At 43.9% G+C, this 27,035-nt stretch overlaps 1 long non-coding RNA gene across 2 annotated transcripts in view; it reads right to left on the bottom strand.

The window, feature by feature from the left end:
• LOC311583879 overlaps positions 1 to 27,035 on the bottom strand; it is a 105,256-nt gene that overhangs the window by 75,695 nt on the left and 2,526 nt on the right. The window lies entirely within an intron of this gene.

Genomic DNA, 27,035 nt, shown 5'->3' on the forward strand with positions numbered 1-27,035 from the left:
CTTCGAACAATGTTTAGTTTGCACTCACACTAGCGTTGGTAAGTGTTGGTAGGTGGTGGTTCCTTACAGTGTCTTCTCATTACAACACCAATCAAAGAGGGGTCCCCACTGGGATCAAAGCAAAGGTGAGCGCACATACATAGCAAAAAGCAAAAAGAAAACAAAACAAAACACCCAGGTTGGTGCCACTTTTTATAAAAGAACATCTTGGTTATAATTACATCATTTTCCCTCTTCCCTGCCCTTCGACCCTTGGACTCATTCAAACTCACGGTCTTGGCTCTTCCCCTCCACACTTTGGTTCACATGGCTGAACAAGTCATGTGCCAAGCCTGACGGGACTAGGCCTATTGAGAGACCCTAAGGCTCATGGTGGGGATGCACTCTCACAGAGGAGGAAGAACACGCAGTGTGTAACCTAGTAGAGACTGAGAGAGACTTCTCCCCATAGTCCCTCACTTGCACTGTGGATGAGGCTGAAAAAGAAAAAAAACTGTCTTTGATCTTTATGGTGACAAAAACTAGAAGGATCAGGAAGGGAGTGAGGTAGATGGGACGAAGTCTCTAGACTGAGGCTTCTTTGTGGGCAACCACTGGGTTTGGCTCTTGTGTTCGACCTCATTGGGGAAACTAAGCACAGGGACTGGGTCCTGCTGAGTTGACTCAGTGACTCTGAAATGGAGAAGTGAGTGAGCCCTTCAGATGTGGCAGAAATCTTCGCTGTGCAGAGAGAGGATTCAGACAGGATGAAGATATTCTGAGCTGGGTGGACTGCAAACCTGCCTTGGCCGTCCCCTGGAAGGCCGGGAGTTGCCAAGGGCCAGTTTAACTTGCAGGTTTTCTGTGTTCACTCAATAACAGACCTGCCCAGGCTGCCCCACTGCAGAGGCTGAACCTGCTTGCATCAGTGCAGCTTCTGTTACCATAGCAACAAGCCTGTGCTGCAGAGTCCAGAAAGAGCCAGGTCATGTCCTCAGCGAAGGGAGCCTTCACCTTATCTTGAGTTCCTGCTCACATGTGTTGTCCAGGACAAAGAGCTCCATGTACCACATGAAGGGCAAAGCAGGCTCCAGGAGCTCATGCCTGACCTTGCATTTCTCTGCCAGAATAATTATAGCATTATGTAAGTCCCTAGCTTCATAATCTAAGGAATTTGAATTATCCACAGACTGAAAGCAGGTCTGGATATAATAAGGTACAGAGCTGTTCACAGCAGGAGGAAGTCATTATAGACTTGGAGAGGCAGTGATACAAGGATCAGAAGGTTCAGCCCCAAATATTGACCAGTGCACACAGCCATAGCTCTCCTTAAGGTTGGCATTAAGCAGCTGCTCTTAGATCAACAGCACTAAGGGCTTTGCAGCTGAAACTGGACAAACGGGGATCTGCTGCCCTCTAGTGGGCCAAACTGCCTGTCTCCTTACAGTGCTAGCCCTCTCAACCTTAGTACCAATTCATAAACAGCTTGAATGCATTCTACAGATTTTTTTTTCCATCTAAAACTACTATTTGGCATACGTTTAATAAACTAGAACTTGTGAACACTCAGTCGGAGTGTCTACCTCTTAAGAAATCCTCTTGTTCCATCAGAAAAAAACTCATTTCTAAATTATCTTTATACACATTCTAGGGCATCTGTATTTAACATGTAATCTTCCTCCAGCTGCTGCCTTTTAAAACATTTAATCTTGGTTTTAATAGAGTGGAATCAATCCTATTTAAGGAGAAAAAGCTCTCAAATGACTGTCATGTAAATCTGCATAACATAGCAGAACCCTGGCTTAATCATACACGAAAGGATCATCTATCTGTGTGGCGCACAGGTCATCCATAAAGCTTTTCCATTTACTTTTGTATTTATTGTTCGGGTTAAACTAGCATCTTCAGTGTAGCTTGTGATACTTATGCAGAGAATGACTCAGCAGTGCCATTCCTGTTTGGGAACACTGCTCTATAGTCAGCCCTAGAAAACCATCATTATGTTAGAATACACTACGATTCTCCTGAAGACTCTCCTCTTTCAAATGAGGAGATGCTTTGTTACCAGATTTAAACAAGAAAGAAATTTGGAGACAGACAAGATGAGTAAGTCTGCTGGCAGCCTTGGGGTAGCCTAGAAATTTGAAATTTTGTAGTTTTCTTGTGCCTCAAAACTTTTCCTGGGACAAATCATCTTTTAGGATCTCCTGGATAATTGGTAGCATTTGGGAGATATAAACATTTGGTGGGGATTATCTTTTCTAAGAAAAAATGCAAATTAAAAAGTGTGTATTTACTGGGTGAACATAGTGTCTTTAATCCCAGAATTCAGGAAGCAAACGCAGGTGGATGTCTTTGAGTTCAAGGGCAGCCTGATTTTACAGTGAGTCCCATCCCAGCCAGAGCTCATAGTGAGTGTAAAGTTCACTTAATAAGGTTTTGTTAAAAAAAAAAAAAAGACCATCTAAGTGCTAAAAGCACTTTCTGAATGTCAGTATTTAGGCACAAGGATAAAAAAGAACAAGCAAAGCTTGGGTAGGCTAGCCAAATTTTTATTCTAATCTGAACAGAATGTGACATATTTACGGAATCAATCCACCAAGGTTATTTTGGTAGCCAGTGATTCTGAGTTATGCAGAAACAAGATTATCAAATGCCCTTTCAGAGCCCACTGGATAAAACTGATTTCATAACCACTAACTGATCACGTCCAGTCTCAGCTCTTCTTCGTGCAAACAACGCATGTAGTCATTAATGGTGCCCGGGGAGCCAGACTGACTTCTCAACACAGTAATCCAGGTACGAAAGCAATTCTACAGGAGGCAGAGACAGTTCCTAGGACATGTCACTCCCCGGTGTGCATGATAATGTTTAGCATTTTAAAAACGAAAGCCACAGTCAAGGACAGCAACTGCATTGCATACTCAGTGCGTTACTTCATGTAGTGCCTCTACAGACGTGTGGTGCTCACCACTACACAACCACATCCCTGATAGACTGGTCCAATTCTCTTCACAAAAATCTAAAATTCTCATAAGACCTTGGGCTGAACATCCAAACACTGAGAAGACTCGGTGCAACCACAGGTTGTAAGCACAATTGCTTACACACATTGAGGTACACCGCCACAAAGATCCTTCACACAACTCAGTCTGAGAGAGGGAAACATTTACTAGTTAGCTAGAGAAAACCCAAATGGCTCTCCTGAAGTCAAAGGCAGGAGGAACGAGAATAAATATAGCTGCTAAAGAAAGTTTTTATTCTGTAATAACTGATATCCTGTAGCAATGGTATATAGTTTAATAATACATTGCTATTGGTTTGGTATCCACTACCATGGGGCACAAAAAATAAATCTCAAGACTACTTTTTTGCAGTGAATGTAAACATGGTTTTGTTTTGATCCCAGGTGTGGGATGTGAAACAGACTTGTGTGAGAGCCTGTGACGTTCGTTCACTGGGAACAGACTTGTGAGAGGGCACATGATGTTTTTCCGCTAGACGGGGAACTATTGCATGCAGGACCTTGGTTTTTGTCAACTGGTAAACGTCCTGGTATGGACTCTGAGAGGAGATATAGATGGTCTTGAAACCAGAGGTGTGGCTTTTGGCTTTTGCATCAGTTCCTGTTTCTTGGCTGCTCAATGCTTCACTTCAAGATGCTCCTAGGGAGAACTGCTCCAGAGAATCCTTCGAGGGTCTGGGCTCTGGCTGCTGTGGTTGCAGTCACTCTTGCTGAATTTCTGGTTTACTGTTTAATGGGTCTGCTGGGATCCTGATGACGAAGAGTGGAATGGGCCCAAGGAATTAAGTGTAAAAATGTCTACTTCTCCTGTTCCCAATTAACCTCTTTTCTCTCCTGTCTAGGGTCGGTGGGTTGGAAGGGAAGTAGAGTCATTAAAGAACAACAAATAAAGTAGGTTTGTAAAAGATCAAAGCCTATAACTTTGTTAGAATAGAACAGCTAATGAAGCCATTTTTTTAAAAAAAAATTTATTTATTATTATGTATACAGTGCTGTCTGCATGTACACACGTTTTAACTTGTTATTAGGAAGCCATGTTCAGGGGCTGCAGTAAAGAATTAAAGTCAAAATAGATCCTCTACATTTGACTTGTTTTGAAAAACAGTAAGATAAGAGCAGCAAGAGGCTAAAATCAGGAAAACTAGCACAAGCAGTCTGCAGCCAACGCCTTCAAATGAGGGTCATAATCCCTACTGTAGAGTCTCACTTTGGAATGTGGCTTGGAGTTCAGATTGGGAGTGATTGCATCTAGAAGGTTCTAAGGTATAATTCCATATGCATCTGCAGTAATTTGTACAAATACTGAAATAAATGAGACAAAATTTAAATATCTTTTTTTACTTTAATAATCATTGAATGGTTACAAGTTTGTTCATCTCTTACCATGGGGAAATAACTTCTAAAGGCAAGAAGGTTAAGATAGTGCTTTTTGTTCTGGTCCAAGAAATTGATCCTACGATAGGACATTTCTTTTTCTTTTTTTTTTTTTCCACACTAAGAATGGTGTTCTCAGAGACACAATACCTTCACTTCCTAGGAGAGTATTTTGCATCATTTAACCATGTTCACCTCTAACTCCTTGACATATGTTGTATGAACTAAAAAAAAAAGTTCTCTAAGAAAGAAAACTGTCTATGCCAACTTGGGGTGCATGTATTATCATTTGAGGGTCTGCAATTGTTTCATTCTTCTTTTATTGACAGTTAAAACACAACAAACACTTCAGAAAAAGGGAGACGCTTCAAACTATAGGTTGTATTGGCTGGGGATGTGACTCCATGGTGGGCACTTGCTGACCATGTGAGACTTTGGGTTAGAACCCAGCACCCAAACAAATAAGTACATTATGGGGCATAGTACAACTTCTCAGACTCTTGTATAAATACAGAGGTTGACATTTTAGAATCTGCAGACTCTTTGCTGGATTTGAGGAAGCTCTGCCAGTGCTAGGAAGCAAACATCTTTAAATACTGTTATCTCATCTATTTAGTGATGTCAGCATTAATGTTGGGCTTCATGAATGTTTAGAGCATCAGATCCCTTTTCCTTCAATTCTATCAGAGAAACTTCCTGAAGTTAGTATTTAGTAGGTGCCAACACCAAGGTTCAAGATAATATGAATGCCTATCCATACAATAATGCATGTTTCCATTTTACTTTTTTTAATTATTTAAACAATTTATTCAGATTACATCTAGATTGTTATCCCCCTCACTTGTATCTTCCTGTTCCCCCTCCTTCACCCTATTCCCCTCCCCTAGGCCTGTGACAGAAGGGGACCTCCTCCCTCACCATATGATCACAGCCTATGTGGTCTCATCTAGATAACCTGCTTCCCCTTCCTCCCCAGGCCTCCCCACCAAGGGGAAGTGATCAAATAGGGGGAACCAGAGTTCATGTCAGAGTCAGTCTCTGCTCTCCACACAACTGTGGAGGATGCGCTATCCATTGGCTAGATATGAATATGGGGTCTAGATTTATTGCATGCATTGTCCTTGGTTGGTACAGTAGTTTGTGTAGGCTCCTGGGTCCAGATCTGCCAGCCTTGATGGTCTTCTTGTAAGGTTCCAGAACCCTCTGGGTCCTTCTATCTCCCTATTCTTCCATACCACTCTCACGTGGAGTCCTAATAGCGAGTCCCAGTGTCTATCCTCGGAGGCCAGAAGAGGGTGCCAGATCTTTTGAAACCGGAGTTAAACCGGAGTTGTGAGCCATCATGTGGATGATGGACTGAATCCAGATCCTCTTTGAGTAGAGAGTGCTCTTTTTCTTTGTTTGCTTTTAATTTTTTTAATTTTTAACTTGTTTACTTTACATCCTGATTGTAACCCCCTTACAGTCACCTCAAAATCCCACCCTTACTCCCTCCCTTAGTCCCCAGAAAGGGGAGCCCTCCTCCCCTAACAACTGACCTCAGACTGTCAAGTCTCATCTGGACTGCTTGTATCCTCTTCCTCTGTGGCCTGTCAAGGCTGCTCTGCCAGAGGAAAGTGATCAATGTGTGGGGGCCAGAGTCCATGTCAGAAGTAGTCCCTACTTGCCCTATTATGGGATCCACAAGGAGACTCTTCTGCCTATCTACTACATCTGAGTACCTGGATTTGTTTGCTCCATTGGTCTCCTTGTGGAGCTTCTCATCTCTCTAGGTCCCTCTATTCCCAACTCTTCCATAAGACTCCCTGTGCTCCACTCCAGAGTTTGTGTGTGAGTCTCAGCATCTGCTTGGATCCCCTGCTGGGTGGAGTCTTTCAGAGGATCTCTATGGTATCCCTTCCTGTTCCTTCTCTTCAACTGCTTCCAGTGTCTATTCTATTCATCCTTCTGAGTGAAAATTAAGCATCCTCCCTAGGGTCCTCCTTGTTATTTAGCTCCTTTAGGCCTGTGTATTGTAGTGTGGCCATCCTGTATCATTTGGTTAATATCTGTTTATAAATGAGTATATACCATGTGTGTCTTTATGGGTCTGGGTTACCTCACTTAGAATGATCATTTCTAGTTCCATCCTTTTGCCTACTAAGTTCAAGATTTCCTTGTTTTTAATAGCTGAGTAGTATTCCACTGTGTAAATGTACCAGTTTTTTTGTTTTGTTTTGTTTTGTTTTGTTTTGTTTTTAACCATTCTTCGGTTGAGGGACAACTAAGTTATTTTTAGGTTCTGGATATTGTGAATAAATCTGCTATGAACGTAGCTGAGCATCTTTCAGGTATGTGCCCAGGAGTGGTATTGCTGGGTCTTTAGGTAGCACTATTACCAATTTTCCGAGAAAGTGCCAGATTAATTTCAAATATGGTTGTACAAGCTTGCACTCCCACCAGCAATGGAGAAGTGTTCCCGTTTCTTCACATCTTCTCCAGCATGTGCTGTCACTTGAGTTTTTGATGTTAGCCATTCTGATAGGTAGAGGATGGAGCCTCAGGGTCATTTTGATTTGCATTTCCCTGATGACTAAGGATGTTGAACATTTCTTTAAGTGTTTCTTAGTCATTTGATATTCCTCTGCTGAGAGTTCTCTGTTTAGTTCTGTACTCCATTTTTAAACTGGATTATTTGGTTTGGTGGTGTTTAATTTCTTGAGTTCTTTATATATTGGGTATTAGCCCTTAGTCAGATGTGGGGTTGGTGAAGATCTTTTCCCAGTGTGTGTGTTGTCATTTGGTTCTGTTGACAGTGTCACTTGCCTTACAGAAGCATTTGATTTTCATGAGGTCTCTTTATTAATTGTTGATCTTAAAGCCTGAGCTATTGGTGTTCTGTTCAGGAAGTTGTTTCCTGTGACAATGGGTTCAAGGCACTTCCCCACTTTTTCTTCTAGCAAATTTAGTGTGTCTGGTTTTATATTGAGATCTTTAATACATTTGGACTTTAGTTTTGTGCAGGGTGATAAATAAGGGTCTACCTACATTTTTCTCCATGTTGCCATCCAGTTAAACCAGAATCATTTGTTAAAGATGCTATATTTTTTTTATTGTATGGTGTTGGCTTCTGTGTCAAAAATCAAGTGTCCATAGTGTGTGGGTTTATTTCTGGGTCTTCAGTTCAATTACATTGATCCACCTGTCTGTTTCTATGCCAGTGCCATGCTGCTTTTAATACTGTTACTCTATGGTACAGCTTGAGATCAGAGTTGGAGATACCTCTCAAAGATCTTTTATTGTATAGGGTTGTCTTGGCTATTCATGGTTTTTTGTTTTTCCAAATGTGTGCCTAGCGTTACCGTCTCACCAGCAAGAACGACGCTGCACACACAAACAGGATCCTTCTGCAGTAAAGCTTTAATGCATCTTGAGAGGGAGAGCATAAGCTTACACAAGTAAAATGGAGACCCCAAACAGCAGAAACCCATCCCTTATATAGGAAACTGTCCTCCGCTTAGGATGTGTCAGTCCCTGATTGGCTGTTGCTCATCGGGCGAGATGATGCCACGGGAGAGGCAGAGCACAACGAGTGGAAAATCCCTTCGCACATGCGCAGATTAGTTGTTTGTCAGCATGGGACACAGGATGTCAGCGCCATCTTGTAATGGCGAATGTGAGCGCGGCTTCCCACATCTCCCCCTTTTCTTATTATTAAGAAGCAATAAGACACCCAACAGGGAGAGTGGAGACAGAGGTCAAATCCCCAAACAAAATATCAGGCCTGCATACACAACTCTCCCCTAAGCTCTTTACCCGGAGAGGTCATAGCCTGGCCCTGTGCCGTTTTTTCTGGGGGAAGGACACTGGGGCACGCAACCTTCATGCAAGATGACATGCCTCCCTAGAATTAGCTCATATATGCCGCAGAGCCATTCTACTGCAATGCTTCGCTATGCAACTCTCCAGGGCTGCTGAAGCTTACTCACTCTACCTCGTGCAATGAGATGAGACTCTGAGGGTGCAAGAGCTGAGCAGCCAGCGACTTACTGCTTAAGCATGGTTAACCATATATCAGGGGAGGTCCCAGACTCTAAAGCAGCAAGTGCTTGGGTGATAACCACCTTGTCTCTTTTTGTTTGAGCCCTGAGTTTACAGACCAACCATAGGGTCAACACTAATCCACAGCAGATTACAGCTCAAAACAATCCAACCCTAACCCATTCTTTAAAGAAGGAGAAGGCTAAGGATATCCACGATGAGAATCCCTCAGCAAGTGACAGATCCAGCTGTGTGGAATTGACTTGAATGATAGCAGTCCGCAATTCTCTTAAGGTCTGTTCAAACTCCACTGTCCAATTCTGTAAAATAAACTGAGAGAGACTCTTTGACAGATTAGCTGCTTTAGTGAAATTTTCATATTGAACCGAGGTAACACATAGTCCAGGGAATTTTTGTTCACAGCCCAGTTGGGCCAGTTAAAACCACTTGTCGGCGCCGGACCACCCAGCGGAAATAAGAAGCCAACAACCAGACTTCTTCTCGAGATCTTTACTCAGGATTAAGCTCAGTGGGAATGGCCCCGAAGAAGGGAAGGGCCAAGCTTAAGTACAACTCAAGGGCCAATCAGCTCATGCCAGGTGTCACCTCCTCATAGGTCCGCGTCAGAGCAGGAGTGCGCGTCATCAGATCACCAGTTACCCTTGCACAGCCTTTTGCCATATAAGGACTTGTTTATCTTAGAGAGCGCTTGCCGTCGGGATGGTGGAAACCTGCGCCTTGTTAAGGCACGGCACATCGCAGCTCTCCACAGTCCCCCCTGTTTTATTTTGTAAGAGCAGGACGAAACGGGTGAGAGTAGAGGTCTGATCTCCAGAGGGCACTGATGTATGACCGCCCATAACCCAGGTTATTCACCTTGATCATGTGCGAAACCCGCCCTGAAGTTTGGCCACTGATGTACAACAGAACTCAGCTAGGGGCTCGGCCCCAGCCTAGCTCTGGACCTGACCGACACCTTTTTCTGGAGGTGGGATTTTGGGTGTCAGCCCACATGCAATCAGACGTGCTCTCCAGGAAGCCATTAACTGCAAACAATGTACCTCCTGTGCAGTGCTTTGCCTTGCACCCCGAACGTGACGAGGATCAGGACTTAAAGGCCGCCAGCCAAGCCTGAGGGGACTGTCCAGCCTCAATAGCATAGAAGGCTTGTGCAATTTGGGCACGGTCTCTGTTTTGGGATATGACCAAGCGTCGAAGGAACACAAGGCAGAGGAAGCTGATAATCAGAAGGGCCATAGCTAAAGCCCTGATACCTGCCCACTCCTTAAGATGATGCATCACAGTGACAATGGCGAGGTGCAGATCTCTTAGGGTATGTTCAAACTCTGCGGACCAGTTCCCCTGGAGATAAGCTGAAAGACTCTTAGACAAATTAGAAAATTGTTATTTGGCACAGATGTAATGCATAACCCTGACATTTTCATTCGCATCTGAGCCGAATCACCTGTTAGAAGTTTCAAAAAGGTCAGATGTATTCCAGCTGAGAGTAGCATTACCAAATGCTCCTCCATTAATCATGGCCATTGGTGTTGGCATCCTCAAACACTGGGAAGGTGGCACGAGCCTGCTTCCAAACCTCTGGGCACAGAGAATGAGAGTTCCCCTGTGGTGCTGACAAAGGTGAAGTGTCCGCATAAGGCGGTGGTGCCAGTTCCGAGGCATGCCAAGATGGCAGATTATCTCGTTTGGGCGCGGCCTCTTCCGCCTTCTTCCTCCTCCTACCCTCCTCGTGCTGTTTCTGCGCGAGCGACTCCATTTTTAGCATGAGTCTCTCAAGTCTTTAGTTTTCAGCAGCCCTTTCTGAGCCGCCCTGATTAGACATGACGAAGAGTTTCCCACTTTTAAAGGGTCCCCCGCTTTACCGAGGACTGAAAAACTTGTCTCAACAGCCTGAGAACCTTCCCCCGCTTTACCGCGGACTGAAAAACTTGTCTAATTGTAGTCTGTGAAATCTGAGCATAAGCTCCCCAATGGTAATTTATCTGATTTGCAGTAAATTGACCTTGACCTGTTAGCAAATCAAAGGTCCAATCCCTCTGTTCAGGGGTAAGTGCAAGGGCATTGGCCCGAGCCTGTGTTTGAGCGGCCTCAAACCACAGGGCTCTCCATTCCATATATTGGCCCATATCTGGAAGTGCGGCCTTGGCCACCATCTGCCAATCAGAAGGAGTTAGGGCACCAGTGCCAATTCTTTCTAACATTACCAGGGTGAAATTTGCATTAACCCCATATTTGCGAACAGATTCAGCCAAGTCCTTTATTAGATTGAACTCCACTGGCGCATGGACTCGACTCCCGTTCTCTGTTTCAAACACAGGAAAAAAAATATGTAATTTTTTACGAATCTTTTCCAGCCAGAAGGAAAATCCAGACTGCAGTTCGTAGGGTGGAGGAGCAGTGGGTGCCACCCTGCGAGATGAATTGAGGGAGGGTTTTTTATTACCCTCTCGTTCGTCTAGGTGGTATCTCTCTTCCTCATACTTGACTGCCTCTTCCTCTAATTCGGCTTCTTCCTCCGAATCAGGAGTCTCATTGTCAGAGGTATTAGAGCTTGTAGAGCTATCAATATTCAATGCCTCAAGATCCTTTAAAGGATCTTAAAACCTTTGCGATGTTTCTCTCGGCAGTGAACTAGGTCCTGAGGGGGGTTGCACTCCTTTTACAGGAGGGTCCTGAGCTTTTTTCTTTTTATGGGCATCCTTTTTCCTGCGCGCACCCAACCTCTCACTACGTTCGGTTTCTGACATGCTATCCTGAACTTCTTCTAGGGCGACCTGTGCTTCATCTACTGCCCTCTTGACAATTACGGCAGTAAATATTACAGCTAGAATCAGCCCAAGAATTTCAAAAATATGCATACCTCTCCGAACTTACCAACCCTGCAGTTCTGAATCCTCTCTGTAGTCAGGGGCTCTCCGAAGGTGCTGACGATGGTGTGGTCTTCCCGGGTTTCGGCACCAGATGTGGCTAGCGTTACCATCTTGCCAGCAAGAAGGACGCTGCACACACAAACAGGATCCTTCTGCAGTAAAGCTTTAATGCATCTTGAGAGGGAGAGCATAAGCTTACACAAGTAAAATGGAGACCCCAAACAGCAGAAACCCATCCCTTATATAGGAAACTGTCCTCCGCTTAGGATTTGTCAGTCCCTGATTGGCTGTTGCTCATCGGGCGAGATGACGCGACGGGAGAGGCAGAGCACAACGAGTGGAAAATCCCTTCGCACATGCGCAGATTAGTTGTTTGTCAGCATGGGACACAGGATGTCAGCGCCATCTTGTAATGGCGAATGTGAGCGCGGCTTCCCACACAAATGAAGTTAAGAATTGTTATTTCATGGTCTGTAAAGAATTGTGTTGGCATTTTGATGGGAATTGCATTCAATCTGTAGATTGCTTTTGGTAAGATGGCCACTTCTACAATGCCAGTCCTACCTATCCATGAACGTGGGAGATCTTTTCAACCTCTGATGCCTTCTCCAATTTCTTTCTTCAGAGACTTGAAGTGTTTTTCATACAGGTCTTTTACTTGCTTGGTTAGCGCTACACCAAGATACTTTATGTTATTTTGTGGCTATTGTGAAGGATGTTGCTTTCCTAATTTCTTTCTCAGCCTGTTTGTCTTTTGTATAAAGGAGGACTACCAGTTTTTAAAATTGATTTTGTATCCAACCACTTTGCTAAAGGTGTTAATCAGCTGTAGGAGTTTCTTGGTAGAAGTTTTGGGGTCACTGGTGTATACTATCATATCATTTGCAAATATAGATACTATGACTTCTTCTTTTCTAATTTGTATCCCTTTGATCTCCTTAAGTTGTCTTATTGCTCTAGCTAGGACTTCCAGCACTATGGTGAAGAGATATAGAGAGAATGGACAGCCTTGCCTTGTCCCTGATTTCAGTGGAATCAATTTCAGTTTCTCTCCATTGAGTTTGATGTTGGCTAGAGGGTTGTAGTATATTGCCTTTACTATGTTTAGGTATGTGCCTGTATCCCCAATCTCTCCAAGACTTTTAACATGAATGGGTGTTGAATTTTGTCAAATGCGCAAGTGCTCTTAACCACTGAGTCATCTCTCCAGACCTTAATTCTATTTTTATTTCAATAATTATTTAAAAGATGAGTCTAAGTAAGTTCTGGATAATTTCTACCATGAAATTTTATGACTGGATTATTCTGCTGGCACCAAGGGATATCCCTTAAGCTGTGTCATAAGTCTGGCTGCCGTGTACAATTAGGAAGAGCAGCATAAGAAGATACGCACATTATCGCTCTGTTAAACATACATTTCAACTGTATTAAAAGCCTACTGAGACAAATTTTTCTGTTGCTGATTTTATAATTGGAGTGACTAGAGTTACTTAAGCCAAAGTACAAAAGCAAAAGCAGACGCTGCCTTCCCAAAGGGAAATCTCACGCTCATGGCTTAGTTTCAGAAAGGAAGCACCACTGTTCTCTTCAATGTTGAACATTCTGAATTGAGCTTAAGTGTTGCTTTATTTCATTTGTAAATTTCTGCTATCTTGTGTTCAGAAAAAGCTCTAGGGGTGGCAAGATGCCTTAGTTGGTAAAGACGTTTATCACCAAGGCTGACAACCTGAGTTTAGTTCCTGGACTGGCATGGTGGAAGAGAACTGCCTCCCTCGGTTGTCCTCCGACCTACATGACACCATGGTATGCACACATTCGCTACATCAACAAGAGGGTTTAAAAGATTATAAACTTAAGGGTTTATTCCCTCATTTTCTGCTATTCATAATCAGGGCAATGTTAAATTATCATCAAAACTCCAAGTAACTTTTCTTCCCTCAAATGGAATGTGTTTTACAGATTTGCACAATCTTAAAAACATAAGAGCCAACAACATAGGATTGACAAGGAAAAGCCTTCAAGGCAAATACAGTCTATAAGGTCTTATGAATGAAAACAGTACAAACATCTCTAATACCTGTAAAACCAAAAACTACATACAAATAATTGCTAAAGAGGAGTCAAGAAGCCATTAAAGAAATCTGATCTGTAGTCTCTGAGCAGTGCACCTCAAGAACTGTCAGAGCCCCCCCCCCCACTTCCTGCCACCACAGAAGCTGTCAAAATGGTGAAACCTTATCTGGGTGCTGCCATCCTGTTATGCTACCTCTGTGCTAGCACCTTTCCTGCCTCAGCCTGCTGAGAGAGACCGACACGGGAGCTGTTCATGGTGGCAACATCTTCTCTCCAGTACTCATACTGACCCAAACTGCAGGGAAAGATTTCCCAGCATTGGACTCTCTTTGTAAACTTTGTAAACCTTCAAGGCAGGAAAGCGGCCAGACCCTTGCCCAAAGAGCTCCAGCAGCCAGGTCCCTCCCCCAAACCTCTCTGTCATAACAATGTTTCCAATTGTCACAAAGGTCATCTCCAGCCCCTCAATAGGGCCCATGCCAGGTTATGCTAATTTTAGGTGAAAAGTCTATGGAAAAGCCACTAATCCCTGAGTAGCAAAACCCATCAATCCCTGAGCCCTGTAAGCTCAGGACTTGAAATTCCAAAAATCCTCACTCTAGAAATCTCTGCCATGAAAAGCTATGCCCCATCAGAAATCCCGTGTAAAGGTTGTGTTCTCTGCTGCCTTCTCTTGGGAACAGAGGCAGCCACTCTTGGATTTGTCACTCTCCTCCTTGAATTTTTCCCTCCACTAAATCTCCTTGAAAAGACTTGCTGCCTGCTGTGACTCTCTCATAGCAAGAAGCCAAGAAACAATGAAGAGAAATAAGTGGAAAAAGTGAATTAGATCTGAGGCTCCTCATCTCAGCTGGGGACACCTTCCACTGGGAGCTGTGATGCCTCTGCTGGGAAGGCTTCCTCTCAGAGCTGTGTGGTTGCTGGGCTTCTGAGTCCTCGGATACCCTTCCATCCTGTCAGGAAGGCCAACACAATTGGCACTGCATATCTTCCAATGGAGAAGACTGCTTAAGAGCTTTTCATCATCACACCTACTTTTCAGACCATTTTATGAAATTAGTTTTGATACTATTGTTGCTGTTTCGGTTGGTCTGCCTTCCTGATCCAGTGGTAAGGTGTCCAGAAATCCCACAACTCTGAGGCCTGGGAAGGTTCCCTCAGCTCTGAGGTGGGGCAGTGTCCCAAGGGAAGGGTATCTGAGTCATGGAACCAAAGGTTTGTTTTGCTTTCCCAGTACTCAGATGGAAGGGTATTCCGGGACCTACAAGGCCAGGAACCACACAGCTTTGTGGTGGGACAGTGTCCCAAGGGTACCCTGAGGCACAGGGAGTCCAGGAACCACACAACTCTGAGAGGAGGCCTCCTCTGCAGAGATGTTACAGCTGCCAAGGAAGGGACTCCAACCTCTAAGGAATCGAGGAGGTTAAGAGCCTCCATTCCTTCTCCAGCCAGTGCGGCTTCCAGGGGAGGGTTAACCCAAACCCTGACAAGCTGAGGAACCCAGGAGCCTGAGATCCTCTCCTTTCCTGGCATCTTCTCTTTTTCTTCTTTTTCTTTTTCAAATGTGTCACACCAGAAAGTAGATCTCTTAGAAGAGATTTAACCCAGGAGAGGAGGGATGAATCCAGGAGTGGCTGCCTCTGCTCCCAGGAGAAAGCACCAGGGAACTGGGCAGACCCAGCCTTTATATAGGATTTCTTAGGGGGAGTGGAGATTTCTAGGGCAAAGATTTTTAGGGTGAGGATTAATGGGATTACAAATGCTGAGTTTGGGGAGCCCAGGGATCGGTGGGCTTTCCTATTCAGGAATTGGTGGGATTTTGTGCAGCCTTTTCACCTCAAATTAACATAATCTGGGATGAGTCCTACTGGAGATAACAGTGTCAGACATCTGGGGGGAGGAGCTTGCCTGCTGGAGGTTTCTTAGGCAGGGCTCTGGCCACTTTTTATCCTGAGGGATTATAAAGTTTAAACATTTACAAAATGCACAAAGAGCTCATGGCAGGGAAGCCTTTCCCTGCAGCAGGAATAACCTGACAGAGACTGAAGAGGAGCTTTCAAGACGGTAATGGGCTAAAACAGGACAGGGTGTTGTCATCATGGATAGCTCCTATGGTGGCAGTAGCATTCTGAGGCAGGAAGGGTATCAGACTCCATCATAGCAGTAGGCTGAAGTACGAAAAGTCACCATGGACAGCTATTTTGTCTCCTGTCTCCACAGTCCCAGGTAGGAAGGAGGAGCTCACAGTCCTCAGGTGGAAAGGAGAGTCTGGCAGTGCTGAGGCAAGAAGAGGGTGGCAGCGTGCCACTTAAAGTTTTACTGGACCAATGCTTGAGTGCTAGACCCAGCTCTGGTTGAAGGGGTGCATTGGGCCACCACATTGGGCAGGCCACTGTGGATGCTGCTGCAGGGTGATCCCTTTGCCTTGGTGGGGGAAGGGAGTGTGGTAGAGGCCACCATGTCTTGGGACAACAGGCTTCCCTAGCAGGCTGCTTTGGCTGTGCAGCAGTGGGCCACCTCCTGTTGGAGGGGCGGGATGTCGTGGACTCTGAGGCATGCACATATGCCTCTGCTGCTATCTCTGCTGTGGTGGGGGTGGAGGTGGGGGTGACAGTGGGCCACTTCATCTATCTTCTCGGTGGTGGGGATGACAGGGTGACAAGGTGGCTTGGGGAAGCAATGGAATCACTATAAATATGCTGTTCTACTTGTCAAAGTTGGAGAGTTGCTAACAAGCAAGTGTGCATGTGTGTGCATGTACATGTGAGCATGTGTGTATGAACAGGACTATACTTATTTATTGTAACCCCCCCCAAATATACACAGAAAGTGTTAAGGTGCTACTGTGATGCATTTATTTATGCCAGACCTCTAAAACAGAATATGCTAATATTTTTCAAATCTAACAAGAGTACAGATGGTTGCAGCAACTCCTCAAAACAAAAACTCACCAGGGCTACTGAACAAGTACTTAAACAATGGCAGCACAGCCAGCCTCATAGTTATCAACTAAAATAAATTGGTAAAATATTGTCCAGATAAAATAAAAAAGGTAGATTAAAAAGTACCAAATGGCCCTTTTCTTCATCGTTCATCTGAAAGCAAGACGGGTCGCCAGCAGCTCTACTGAAGTCTGGCAGGGTTCCCACTCCTGCTGTGTCTGCCCTAACCTCCGAGGTCTGATCCAGGAATACAGGCTGAAAATGAGCCCTCAGTGTTTCTGTCAGTACGCAAAGGACGTAGGCTTCATTAAGTTAGACTAAGTGACCTTGAATTGGTTATTCAAGTCTATCTACCCAGTGAAACCGGTCATGCTAGTCTTTGTACGTGAAAAAGAAAAAGTGAAGATCTTAAAAACAAAAGCAAGCAAACAAACAAAAACCCTACCACGTGGAGGGCTGGAGAGATGGCTCAGTAGACAGAGCACTTGCTGTGCAAGCGTGAGGGCTTTTACGTGGGCGATAGCTGGGTGGGCATGGTGGCCCGCCTGTAGTCCTGTGTTGAGGATGCAGAGACAGGGCAGCAGCTGGCTGAACTAGCTCAATCAACAACCTCCAGGTGCCACAGTAAATGAAGTGGAGCATGACTAAGGACACACACTGTGTCCTCCATATGCACCCTATGCATACACACGGCCATACATGGAAACACACACAAGCACAGGCACATAAGCCACAAACACATACACACAAAAAATAAAAATTTGAAAAAAAATTTAAATTATCACATGGTTACTATTGGTTTTTTTTCATTTAAAAAGTGTTAAATAGGTCAAGTTAATGGGACTAAAGAACAATCAGAGGGTTTTATTTCGTTTTGCTTTTGTTAAATCTGAGTATACGTAATGAAGTAATAGGGAATACAATCAAACACTGTACTACAACTAAGAAATTGCTAAGGAGAACTATATTTAGGATGCATTGATAATGCCTTGTATTTTGTTCAAATCTATAAAGTTTTACTTAGAATACACTGATAATTCCTTGTACCCTGTTCATATATATCAGTTACCAGCTTAAAGACAACACAAGGCATTACCTTTTAGAAGCAAATCTTGTTGCTTGGAATCTCCTTTTGGTACCAGCCTGTGGTTGGACATGGCACACAGACACCCCAGCACCTGTGGCATGACACTTACCTTCCACATCCATGCTAACTGCACTTGCTCATTCATCCAAAATGGCAAACTGGGGTTTATGATAGAACAATCTTGCCATCTAAAGCATAAAAGGAAATAGTCTGTGTAAGTAGAGCTGGCCTAAAATAAAACTAATAAAGATAAATTCACTTCAGTAAATATGCTTTTTTGAGATTTATAGAGCTAAAATATGAAAATTACTCTAAATTAAAGGCATCACTCACAGAGATAAAGATAATATAAATAAAATGAATTGTTTTTACTGTCATCTTAAACAAAAGAAGAAATACAGTGAGTGGCAAATATTTATTGCTAAGAAAAAAACTAGTGTGAGATGGGATTGAGTTTTAAGATGGACATTTACTAAACAAACAAGGTTAAATTTACATAAGTAACAGCGAGCCACAAACTACACACATATTTAAACTTGTTATTAGGAAACCATGTTCAGGGGTTGCAGTAAAGAATTAATGCCAAAGTAAATCCCCACAATGTTTGACTTATTATGAAAAAGAGTAAGTTAAGAGCAGTAAGAGGAAAATCTGCAGGAGCAATCTGCAGCCAGCACTTCCAAATGAGGGTCTTAATTCCCTACTGCAGAGTCTCACTGTGGAATGTGGCTGGAGCTCAGATTGGGAGTGGTTGCTCCATTGAGTCTGGAAGGTTCTATGGGAGAATTCCACATGTGTCTGCAGTAACATGTACAAATACTGAAATAAGAGAGACAAAAAGTTTAACTATCAGCTTGGTGGCTTAATTCTTGCCTGAAACGTGTCATATAACATGGGACCTGCTGCTTTTTAAAACCTCATCTTTTACTAAAAATTCCGTGTGTTCCCACTCCAGCACAGGGGAAAACTGCACTGTTTCCACTACCAATGGATAGCACTGTGTGGGTAACAGACATTTTATTCATTGTTTCTCTTCTATTGCACTCCTCTTATCTGTCCCTTTAAACTTAGGATGATCTGATTGCAGAACAAATTCTTGTAATGACTGGATCAAAGTGATGCAACTTTGAAATTTTGAGTCCCTGTCACTTACCTCAATTTAAATGTGCTACCAAGACAAGACAAGGTGACTTCCAATTCCCTTTTTGCTTTTTCCTGTTGCGCATTTAACTTGACTTATTTTTAGAGACTCCCCAAGCACATGTATTTTTTTTTTCTTGGCATCAATAATACTATCACTCCTGGAATTTTCTCCAATTCCTTTCTTGGGAAATGGGAGGCATTATGCCCTAGGTTCGCCCTATCACCCTGGGCTGAACGTGTGAAAACAGTTTACATCCAGGGAAGAGGCGTGTCCCCCAGAGGTTCAGGAGATGGCTTCACACCCTACCCTTCACACCCTACCCTGACATTGGATTTAGGCAAACACTTTACCAGTGCGCTCCACTCCAGCCCTGTGCCTGCGGTTGAATCTCACCCATCACGGTTTACAAGGAAGGAGAGGGCCAGTTGCAGTGAGTCTGGATCAAACTTGAGTCTGTCAACTCAAATGGTCGATTCAAGTCAAATTTGAAATTCAGAGTAACAATGGACAATCTGTTTTAGCACAAATATCATTGTGGTTTTAATGTGGGCCTGCCTCCAAAATCTATGTTGAAACTTAATCTCCAATGCAACAGTGTTTAGAGTGAAGTCTGTAGGATGTGACTAAACAGAAGCAGGACTACACTTGGATGGGATTGGGGCCTTCATAAAGGCCTGAGGGTAAGGGTTTGCCTTCTCTGTCTCCTCCCTGTGAAGACACCACAGTTTCTTCTCTGGAGGACTCAGCAACATGGTGCTTTCTGGAAACCTGTAACTGACTGTTTAGTAGATCTGAACCTACCAGTGCTTCACTCTTAGTTCCAGAACAGTGAGAAATGAAGTTCTGTTGTTTACAAGCCACACTGAGGGTATGCTGTTCCAACAGAGACGCTGACCAAGACAAGTGCTTCACAGTTTTGCATGGGATGGACACGATTATCTGCTATTCCCCAGAGAGTCAAATTTAACTGGGTGTCCAGGCTCCCTCCAACCTTCTTATCTTTCCCTCCCTCCTTTTGGCTAAATTTGGCATCTCTAGGCCACACCCACGGCCATCACCGTGATGTGATGTTCTTCCAGAAAGGCATGATTCTGTGCCCACGGGCCCTGTTCTTTACCCATATGTCTTTCTTCAAGGAGGCCTCCCTGAGCCTGTTTCTCAAGCCTAGATCTCTGCCTGATTTGTTCCCTCACAGCCTAGCATTGCCCTGTGTATTCCCTGTGCCTCCTCACTAGCGTGCCTTCCTCAGAAGCTCGGGGACACATGTGTTGTTGATAGCCATTCCCCCTTATAGCCTGGCCTAAAGTGAAACAATCCCACTCCCTCCCTCCCTCCCTCCCTGCTTCCCTCCCTCCCCCTCTCTGTATTTTCCTTCATTTATTTCTCTCTTCAGTGCACCACTGTGGAAAGCAGGCTGGTTTTGAACCTGTGCCCCTCCTGCCTCAGCCCCCGCCAAGTGCTGGGATATTAGTTTGTATAGGTGTCATCACACCTGGCCAGAAACAATTCCTTAAATAAGTGGCTTGTTCTGCATGATCAAAAGAGATCATGGAGTCTCTATGAAGCCTAATAAATAGATGTAGGAAAAGAAGATGCTGAGAGCATTGCGGGGAAAGACTGGGGAAAACCAGAGGGAGGAGAGAGACAGAAACAGATAGAACAAGTCATGAGAAAAGGCAGATTTGTCCTGAGGTTGTGGTTTCACAAACTCTGTGGTGTCTATAAAGGCTGTAGGATGCCAGGGCTAAGCAGGGCGCTGTTACACAGTTTCAGAGCACAGGCTTGCAGGACACAGCTCACAGCTGTCTGACCTTCACTACTCACATAGGATTAGACCACACGTGATCCATAGCCTCTCTAGTCCTCAGTTTCCTTAAGCGTTCCAAGGCAGGTGTAAATGAGATGACAGTCACAAGTAACAGGATACAGCATCACAGGTGTACTGGTGAGTACATCACGTGCAGAAGATGTAAATGGTGTGGGAGAACCCATGGAGAAGGTACCACTGATCAAAGCCTAAAGAAAGTAGGACAGACGGCACTGTGTGGGTGCTGGCAAAGCAAAACATTCTAAGGAGGTCAGGGTCGCAAGGCAAGAGTGTCCCCAGCATGTGAAGTAACATGTTGTGGCTGAGACACGCACAGGGAGGTATTGAAGTGAGACATGGAGCCAGGCAATGGTAGTGTACGCCTTTAATCCCAGTGCTCAGGCAGAGGCAGGCAGATCTCTGAGTTCAAGGCCAGCCTGCTCTACAGATTGAGTTTTAGGAGAGCCAGGGCTACCCAGAGAAATACTGTGTCTATAAACAAGGAACAAACAAACAAACAGTGAGACATGTGTGTGCTTGGAGGCCTGGATGTCCTCAGGGCAGAATGCTGTGGAGGATGAGAAGCTGGTAAAAGGTTTGGAGCAGGGAGACATAACTTGAAAGGGTGCATGCTTATAATGGCAGCTTGAGAGGTGGAGGAGGAGCATCAGGAATTCAAGATCATCCTCAGCTACAGTATAAGTTTGCAGTTAGCCGGGGTGCACAGATCTTATCTCAAAACACACAAAGGGAAAAGATCAGGTTTTGATAAGTCCAGGAGCCAAAGTTAGAATGCAAGCAGGGAGACAAACTAGGAAACCACTGTGGGACCAGAGGCCTTTCCACTCAGGACAGCTCGTAGCAGGGATGGGTGATATGTTCCTGGTCTGTAGTAGAGTTTTTGGACAGACTCAACGGGACACGTGAGAGATGGGAGGGGTGAAGATGTTTCAGCTTGAAAATTTGAAAGATCAGAGTGTGTAAGCGCATGCTCTCACAGGAGGGGAAGCACAGATGCTCGATCTGGACATGCTAGGGACGGTGGACTGACTAGACCCTGAGTGGTGACCGGTCAGATTGAAGATGTGAGATGCAAGTGTGAATGAGGGCATCAGTAGGCAAGGAGAAGCCAGCTGACACTTCTAATCAGGGCGGAACAAGTTCTGTAACCGAAGCAATGCCGTCACAAAGACTCTTTCTTGTCCAGGGAAGCAGCACTTTCACAGAGAAAGGGTGGATCAGAGTCCAGCCAGGTGTCCTTTGAGGCAGCCACGCCTTTCACTGGGTCGTTTGCATCATGGTTGACAAACTGAACAACAGGGAGGGTGGTAGCGTGTGGCATCTTTCTCAAGGGTGTAGACTTTCAACGTCCCGGTTTCCAATCTCTCAATTTCATAACTGGTTTGGCACATTCTCCTTAAATAATTATTTTTAAATTTCTACATCAAAGATAGAAATGTAGACCTCATTTTCACAAATCTAAGTGGCATTTTAAATAAAAATCAATGTCTAATTTTGATATCAAAGAACCATTGGGAAAAAGAGAAACACACAGTGTTTGGGATGTTGTACTCAGAAGCTAGACAGCCTGCTGCTGACTACTGGTGGACGTTGGATAATTGTGTGGCTCTGGCACAGTTTGTGAGTCTGGCAGCACCTCAGATTATTCATCTATATAGTGGAGATGAGGACCGTAGTGGTTAGAGAACAACACTGAAGGGTTGATGAGGTTAATGCACAGCAGCTGCAATGGTACATGTGGAAAACATAGGGGTGGGTAGAGGTAAAAGCTAATGTCAACTCATAATAGTATTATTTATATAGTCAAAAATGCCACATCCAAAATTATGCAAAGAGTCCTTGCCTCAGTGGATCTGAAGAGGGCTTAAGGATACTGCCAGGGTACAAGAGTCTAGGATGCAACAGGATTTAGGTAATGCTTGGCTAAACCTGAACTACATCAATGCAAGGTGAAAAGCACATTTTAAGTTAATTTCCCATACGATGTGAAGGAAAGACCCAACCTTATCCTTTTGTACATTTAATAACATTTTATCTTTTATAATTTCAGGAAAAAGTTCACCCCCATGTCCTCAGATAAAAGGTGTGTGAAATTCTCACTGAATTTTGTATGAATAGAACAAACTTACATGTGTGTACCCAGACCATGAACTAGACACAGACAGAATCCTGGAGGCCCTCTCAGGATTCCTTTTAACTCCCATCTCCTACACAGATAACTACTGTCTTGACTTTTATTTATTTATTTATTCTGAGGAAAAGTCTGACCATGTAGCCCAGGCTGGCTTTGAACATGGTGTTGCCTGCCACGGCGTCAGAAATGCTAGGATTGCAGGTGTGTACCCCAAATGCCACAAACGCTGAGATTGCAGGTTCCTGGCTTGATGGTGACATTTGTCTGGTAAACCTTGTCTGCTTTTGAGCTTCATGAAAATGCAGTCGTAGGGAATATACACTTGCATTTGCTTTCTCTCAGTAAACACCTTGTGTGAGAGGTCCAATCATGGCAGTGCACATAGTGAGAATTCTTTTGTCACCACAGCTGTAGAAGACTCCCTCGTGTACACATTATGTCTCCTTTGTGCGTTCTACCACTGGCATTTGAGGCCATTTTAGGTTGGAGCTGTTTAAATAGCGCTGCTACACGCATTTCTGCACATGCATGCTTTATGCATTTACATACATTTCTGCTTAGGATTGCTGGGCACCTGTTGGACTTCCCACTGGTGAAACCAGCTCCCACTCCCACTTAGAGTGTTCAAGACCTTCAGTTGCTCCACAGCTTCATCTCCGTCATTGTAGTATTACGCATTTGCTTCCTTGTCCCTCAGCTGAGTGGGTGGTGGTAGAACACTGTGACGCTAATGTGCTGTCCTGTCTCCATCTTTCTAGGCTGCTATAGCAATAAACCAGAATTTTATAAACAAGAGAAACTTGTCTCATGGGCCTAGTGAATGGGAGATAGACATCAAGCTAAGTGTCTGGTGAGGGCCTGTCTTCTGAATCATAGGCATCTTCCTGTGTCCTCATAGGGGCACAGAGGTCACTCAGGTGTCTCTCACAGAGACATTAAAGCTATAGATGAGGCCTCTGATCCCATGATCTATTCAGATTTCCAAAGGCCTGGGGTCTGAAAGTATCATTTCCACAGCAGGGGAATCAGATTCCAATGTGTAACTTTAGGGGAGATCCAAGCATCACAGGACAGTAAGTCCTATGGTGACTAGAAGTGAAGCATCTGTTTTGTTTTGGTAAGTTAGATATTCATTCTATGGAGTATGCCACTGGTTCTTGGACTTTTCAGTCCTGGTATTTTATATCTTGCATTTCTCTTATCACTGATGGATTACATTTCCCTCTATTCCTTTTCTATATGGGTATATCTCTCTTTCTCTTTTCCAATTAATTTTTGACATTCTGTTCTTCCTGCAAGTCTGTGACAACATTCATCAGGAGATGGAAAATGAGAAAGAACAAGTCGGCACTTCCTTCTGTCTGGGTAGAGCAGACTTCCTCATGTAGGATGGAGGAGCATTGTCAGGAAAGCTTGTCAACCCTGGACCTCCTCTCCCTCCACAGAGATGTCCCCTCTGCTCCATCTATTCTGACACATTTGTCACATTCCTTCTGTGACACTGGTCTGCTCTTCTCCAGTTGTTCATGGTCATGTGCTGTGTGTCCTGCATGTCAGTGCGTTACTAAAGGTCAAGAATGCTGCTGTCTCCTCTAAATCTCCTTCTGTTTCACCCACTTTATAGGGACCAAGTCTTCCAACATCTTTAAGATCCTAATCAATCTAAGAACTTAAAATTCTGAGTGTCTTGTGCTGCAAGTGTGAGGCAGTCCTTCCTACAGTATTAGTTCTATGCTTTTTAACTTGAAGGAAGCCTGTGACACAAAAAACTCTGTCCTGCCATCACTTAACAGCCAGAATTTGGGCCCAAAGGCTGAGATTAGGGATGTGTTTCAATTCACAACCCGCTCGTGACTCCTCCTTCCACTCCTCCTCCTCCCCAAGCTTAAAGAAAAACATGTTTTTTTTTTTTTATGGAGAAAAATAGCCATCTGTGTATTTTATAGAATAGATTTTTTTTTTGTCCTGAGAGCCTAGCAAAAGAAATGAACCAAAAACAGTTTCAAAATTACTTTCACACAATTAGCAATATGGTTTACAAACATAAACTCTTATAAATGATGTGATGAAAAATTTGAAGCTCGTTGTGGGAACACACACTTTAGCCCAGTACTTAGGAGGCTAAGGCAGGAGGTTCAGTTTGGAGTCATCCTGGACCCTCTTGGGGAAACTTTTTTAAAGAAGAAATGTTATTATTTAAACACTCATTTGAGATAAACATATCTTTAGTGAGGTCTAGTCACTGGCTCACTCTTGAGTGCCACACAGGCCAGCAACAATGTCTGAACCCCAGTCTTCCTGTAAAAAGTCCACATGGAGGGCACCTTCTTGGGACTGGAATGTACACTCCCTTCAAGGTTCTCGGAACTCACACAAGGCTGGGCCTTGATGCTGGGAGGGGTTATTTGGGGTTCTCAGTTGTTCAAAACGACTTTCAATGTATCTCCAAGTGCCAGTTTAGAGGTTAAGGGGCTAAGTTTCTAGGGATTGGAAAAATGGAGTATATTAGAAAGAATCTCTAAGGCCAGGCTTTTTCAAAGTGGGTTGATTTATGCTTATTGAGTAACCAGGGAATTTCCTGGGAATGAGTCTCTAATCCTGGGGGAATCCTGCTGGGGGTATTCTGGGAGGCACCAAGCCTCAGAGGTTGGGAAAATGATTACAAACTGAAATTTCTCTTCTCCATGTATGTTATATCACCCTTGTGGTTAAGATTCCCGATAAATTTATGTTCTTTATTTCTCATGGAGTAGAAATCTTTTCCTTTTTTTTTTTTTTTTTTTTTTTTTTTTTTTTTTTTGGTTTTTCGAGACAGGGGAGTAGAAATCTTAAACCAATGCAGAATGAGGAAAGAGAGAGAAGAAGAAAGAGGAGGACATGAAGAAGCAGAAGGAAAAAGAAGATGAAGACAGAAGGAAGATGAGGAGAAGAAAAAGACAGTGAATATAGAACAATTAAGAAGTTGAAGGAGCAGGAGGAAGAGGAAGAGGAGGAGGCAGAGGAGAAGAAGAAGAAGAAGAAGAAGAAGAAGAAGAAGAAGAACAAGAAGAAGAACAAGAACAAGAACAAGAACAAGAACAAGAACAAGAACAAGAATAAGAACAAGAACAAGAACAAGAACAAGAACAAGAACAAGAACAAGAACAAGAACAAGAACAAGAACAAGAACAAGAAGAAAGAAGAGCATGTAACTAGTCACATGATATTCTCATCCCAAGAGAGACAGCTACCATATCTTGTCTATTAAACAGTTGTGCTCATCTTGAAGGCAAATTGCTAGAGTAACATGGTGGGCATGAGGCCCTGATGGAACAAGAGTGTCAGTCAAATACTTTGTCAAGGTGTGGGGTTTACCACCTACTGGATTTGGGTGGAATGAATTCCGTGAAGCCTGTTTCTTCATCTGATAAACCCAAGATAAAGATACTTACTTCGATAGGCAGATTTGAAGTCCAAATGGTGAGAGTGCTAGGAAATGACACATATAATAGGGCCCTTGCCTCTTTGTTCCTTTCTTTTGACTCTTGATAGAAGCTCTACCTTTCTCCCAAACCCTGGGAATAACTCCAGGAATTCAGTAAATATTTTTCTTATCTAGATGAATGTAATATTGAATATGTGAGCATATTATGTGCCTTAATAAGCACTTGAGTGCCTACTTGAGTCCAGCCCACAGCCTGTAGTCTGCATGTGCTCAGGCTGGCTAGGAATGTGGCCCAATTCTTAATCATAAGCTTCCTTTTAAAACTGAGACACTGTGTGTGTGTGTGTGTGTGTGTGTGTGTGTGTGTGTGTGTGTGTGAACTCAACTGTTCTGCTCTTGTGTGTGAACTCTGTAGTTGACAACCGTGCATCACAGTGTCAAAAGGTTGGACATAATTGCTTAAGACTGAACAAAGTAGATAAAATCAGGCATGGACATACCAGACAAGGAAGAGCCTCTGACCAAGTACCTCGCTACACAGAGAGGACGCTGTCTGTCAGGAGTGTGGGAAAGAGATGTGTGACTAAAGTGTGAGGCTCCCATGAAGATGAGGGTCCAGGTCTTTCTGCAAGCTCCAGTTCCCAATTCCAAAGGCTGAATTCCTTAGGGATGACTTGCCTTTCCAGGCTCTTCACTCAGAATGCCTCATCTTCCTCCCCATTGAGCCATCACTGTGGTCTCAAGCACCCAGGCTCCATGTCAGAAGCTCAGCAACAGCTACAAAGAAAAGCAGTGACCAGGTGTGAAAAGGAGTATGGGACAGCACTTGAGGTCACCCAGTCTTCACCATTAGATCACCCTAGGCAGGACGCTCCACCTGGCTGTGCTCAGTGCCATGCTTTCTTGAGTAAAATGGGACAGAGTCCAGTTTTGTGTACTTCAAAGTCCTTCCTTGTGTGTACATGAAAGCCACACTCCTGTGCAAACTGAGCGAGACTAACAGCTGCTTATTTCTTGGCAACTTTGCCCTGGTGTTTCTTGTGTGGGTGGAGTTAGTCCTGGCATAGTCGCACACATTTCTGTCCTGTAAGAATGTTGTTGTTTTTTTCCCCAG

This window comes from Acomys minous (genome assembly GCF_964271855.1).
Source record: "Acomys minous genome assembly, chromosome: 14".
NCBI classification, from domain to species: Eukaryota; Metazoa; Chordata; class Mammalia; order Rodentia; family Muridae; genus Acomys; species Acomys minous.